This window comes from Rhipicephalus sanguineus, chromosome 5, assembly GCF_013339695.2.
Source record: "Rhipicephalus sanguineus isolate Rsan-2018 chromosome 5, BIME_Rsan_1.4, whole genome shotgun sequence".
Taxonomy (NCBI): Eukaryota; Metazoa; Arthropoda; class Arachnida; order Ixodida; family Ixodidae; genus Rhipicephalus; species Rhipicephalus sanguineus.
This window is the reverse complement of record NC_051180.1, coordinates 160,596,038-160,600,621: the sequence shown is the minus strand read 5'-3', so window position 1 is coordinate 160,600,621 and position 4,584 is coordinate 160,596,038.

Genomic DNA, 4,584 nt, shown 5'->3' with positions numbered 1-4,584 from the left:
AACATTATCATTTAGTTATTAGATGTAAATCAGCAGAAGTTCCTCCGATAACTTGAACCGACAACTTTGGCAGGCCCGTTTTCTTTTATGCCGAGGCCTTAGCGCCTATTTGGATTCGAGAACATCGTGGGGGCAGTAGGCGAGTACGGTGAAAGCAACGATGGTAGAGCGATCGGCGATGTCGACTCGAGCTGTACACATGCCAATTGCACAAGCTGTTCCGCCGTCGGCGACACAGACAACTGGCTTCGCGGCTGGTGTTAGAACTTTCTTCAGACGGGTCCGAAGATTAGCGCTCATCAGAGATAAATTGGCTCCCGTGTCGATTAGAGCACGAAAAGGAACACCGTCGAGGTTCATAATGGTCGAAAAGGTCAGTAGAGGATTTGGCAGCGTAGGGAGCAATGAAGTGTCACCTCCAGGCGCTGCACCATCTAGTTTTACGGTTGGGAGCGTGCGTTGAAGCTTGGCGAATTGGATCGGCGGGGCTGGCGTGAGCGGGACTACCGGCGTAGGGGCGAAGGTGAGCGTGAGTGCGGGCGGTTAGGGGGAATAGATTCAGTGGCAGAGTGATCTATCTGTACGTGCTACAGAGGGACGGTAAGTGCCATTGGCGCGGTGCTAGCCAGTGTGCGTGTAGTGTAGTGCGACAATGCCGAGAGATGTGTCCATTCTGGCGGCAGATGAAACAGATGGGCCTGTCGTCAGCAGTGCGCCATGAAGCGTTGCAGGAACGTGGTTGGAACTGAGGCAGTGTTGGGGGTACAGTCGGAGGATACTGCCGAGCGTCCACGTGATTTACCGAGCAGACAGAGTGGAGTCCCATGCTGGCAATCTCCTGACGGAAACCTCCAGACGGACAACGTCTTGCCCACTGGTGCCAGAGAAAACACCAGGGTCGCGAGGAGCAGCGACGTTGATGTACGTCGCGTTGGCGGCAGGTGTTGGAGCAGGAGTGATCGGCGCATTTTCCAGAGCCATGTTGGAAGGCTCACGGTGGCGTCCACTGCGAAGCTTCGTGATGAAGGGAGGTACCCAGCACCTCCACCAAAATGTTCCGTGAAGAGACGAAGACTAGAGGCTGTAAACAAGTGTACTTACAGGAGAGTACTCGGGCAAGGCAGCGGCACACAACAGTCTCCGAATCGTCGTCGTCGCCTTCAGCCTAATCGTCTTTTGATGGCTGTCCGCAGCATTATAAACTAAACGGACATATTGGTTTAAGATAGAAAACCTGACGACAAATTCTTACACCGCGAAATTGTATTGCGAAAAGCACTTTGAGTTGCTGAATTCTGTGTAATGCACCTCTGCACCGTGATGTTAACACAACTTTGGAGCATTCAGTCAAGGTTTTAGGAATATTAAGTAGCTGCCCATGTAATTTGTCAAGCTCTGGTAAGATGCATAAATGGAACAGTCCTATTCACAAACCGCGGCGCGGCTGATGTTGCCGCTGTGCAGTGATACCCTGTGTTTACTGCGAACCTACGTAATGTGTAGCGCGTAAAGGCTTCTGGCATTTTTCAGGAGCGCGCATTCAAACATAACAGTTGTCTCCCAAGATAATGCCGGAAGACGTATTTATCGACAATGGATTTTTGCAGGGAAACTAAAGATATGCAAAGTTGCTCTTGGCAGTGGAAATATTGACTGTTTAATGCTGTGTTACAATGTGCTTGGGGGTTAAATAAGCGAAGAAACTATCCAGTTCTCGGAAATGGCGTTTGACATTCGAGTGTTAGTTTACATCTACTTTACTTTTTCAATCATACCTTGCGCTACACTAAAAGACACATAGAACGAAAGAATTGAGCATTTGGTTGAGACTGCGCGGCCTCATGTTTTGAGGCTGGACGAAGTAGCATTGGTCACATGGAAAGAATATTGGAAATCAAAGATTCTCTGATTCCCGTTAATTGAGCCCCGTTGATTTTGCTTTAGTTGACTGCATTCTGATTGAAATTGCCTTGAATAGAACTTACAACTATAATGTGAAAGTTTCAAACACCAGAATGTTGTCTTACACGAGCAAGAGTCTCTTAGAAATTAGAAATTGCGACACAATGCATGCTAATATTTGCCACATCATGTGGCCAACTTAGAATCTACTAGAGAATGCCATCGATTTTCTCTTAATGACCAGGCCAGAACTTCACGACAAAATGAGCTTAGAAATCAATTATTACATATCGCTGCACAAAAAGGAATTTTAAACTCTCTAATTGCGTAAATACTGATAAACTATCGATCTTTGCGCGGCTACTTCAGTTTTACAATGCCACAAGAAGATGGCTTTTCGGCAGCGGCCTCTGTGTGCCGAATTTACTCATCACGGGGAAAGTTGACGTCATCGGAAACCCAGTGCATTTCAGCGACCATAAACTTCGCTGGAGCAGCACTGATGTAGCAATTAGAGAAACTGCGAAGCGTTTTATGTCAGAAGTCCAGCCTTTGAAATGACACCTGTTTCCCACTTTCTCATCGAGTCACAACAAATGTTTTGTTTTCTTCTGGTGGCTCTCGTGTGCACTTCTCTTGTATTAACCATCGCCGATGTTATCGAGAAGAGCCTTTGCTTGTTTCACTCTACATCTGAGTCTTTTCTGTTTCTTCTTGGTTGTTTCTACGCAACTTCCTTACCAATTCCTCAAAGGAAACGTCCACTGCTGACACGCGCACTGGTGTACATCGTTTGGTTTACCGCCCTCCTTCCGCTCTCTATCTGCTCAACGAGTTGGTTTCCAGGCTCAGTGTGCGCTCTCGCGAAGATATCATAGACAAATTCGAGAAACTTGAGAATGCGATGAGCAGAAAATCGATTGCTCTGTGGCTGCTTCTTGGAACCCTCACGCACACAAGTGTTACACGAAACTTCAGCTACACAAACTTTAACAAGAAGCTCAGCTTAGCGTTCTATGCAGCGAAAGACAGAAACTTTTTTGCGTTTACAAAAGCTCGGGACTGCCTGTCATGTGCAAAAAACAGAGGCAGTGTATGTTTTGCACATGTGTTGTCAAAATGTCTCCTAGGAAGAGGCGAATTCGCTCAATCGAAACGTACACTTAATCAAGTAGTAAGCGGCCTTATTGTTCAAAAAAACTTCGCACTTAAGCTAGCCCTTCGAAACTTTGTGCGCAGAGCACGTGAAACAAGGCAATTTGGTGTAGATGAAAAATCCTGCGCACAAATACCTGCCGTAGGCAATAGCCTAACTACCAGGCAAGACTCGGTACAGACCGCAAAGCTTGGTCGTTTTTTAGTGATTTTCGTTATTCTCCTAGCCACCTGTTCAACAGTTTTTATAGTTGAACTGATAATTGGGAACAAGTAGTTATCTTTCTCGAGACAGTTTTACAAATGCGAGTGCTGTCTCTTACAATAGCACAGTCATAATGTTGTTTCAGAGTGAGATTTTTCTTAATAAAGGAAACGATACGGGCAATGGTTAGGGTCTAGAATTATTCTTTTTTACCTGCGGCCCTTACTGCGTAAGCATGTCTCAGTGCCCTCGCTGAGACACTTAACCGACTAATGACAACATTAGGAAAACTGAAGTACTAATATTCGCTTATTCTTCAAGTCAACAATCCTCACAATGTTAGACGTATTTAACGGAATGAGACACAGGCCGCAGTATAGACTCGGGATTTGCTAGAACGTTATAAAAACTGGAAGCCAGCATATTAAGCATCAGCTCACCAGAAACACCCAGACAGTTTTAGCCTTGTGCGAGTAATTAGAGTAGTCATTACGAAAGTCATATATTTTAACGCGATAGCGTTAAAGAGCTCGTATCGCAGAAGTTCCGCCGTCGGCGTCGGGGCCGTTGGTTGTGAGCGAAAAATCATCATCTTGTCCGTGACCGAAAAATCGAGAAAGCTGCAAATAAAATAAATATTAAAAATGTTGGGTCGAAGTGAGAATCGAACCCAGGCCGTCTGCGTGGCAAGCAGGTGTTCTACCACCCAGCCACGCCTCTGCTTGAAGCTGCACTGAAAGTAACTTTCATGCATCACAAAAATACGCGTCCTCTATACAGATGTCACAGTACGAGATGTAATATCGCAGTAATATTGCGTGGTACAAGCGTATATTGGCATCGGGCATCACACCATGTCAATATCATAACGACTTCGTGGTTTAAAAAGAGCCACCCATTACAAAAGGCACACACATTACTGCGCGTATTCCCTTAGGACCACGTAGTGCGTGCATCGCAACTTCGAAAAAGTTTCTCGCGCATAATTGCTCCTGGTTTAAAGCATGCTACCCATTACATAAGGCACACACCTTAGTGCGCGCATTCTGTTGAACACTCGTAGTGTTCGAACTGCGCACTAGGAACAGAATATCGCTATCGCGTTCAACTCTTAAAGGCGAAGCTTAGGCGTCCCCTTAATTTTTTAGTGTGTTTGTTTTGCACTGTTTATTTGACGGTGGTTTGTAGCTGCTTACATTGTATCCGACATTTTTCCCTCTTTAAATAAATAAGGACTCCCACACGAGTTGCCTAGACAGGCAATTTCTGTGGGAGTAGACTTATATGCTGCGTTGTCTGGTACAACCGCACGTTTTCGCAGT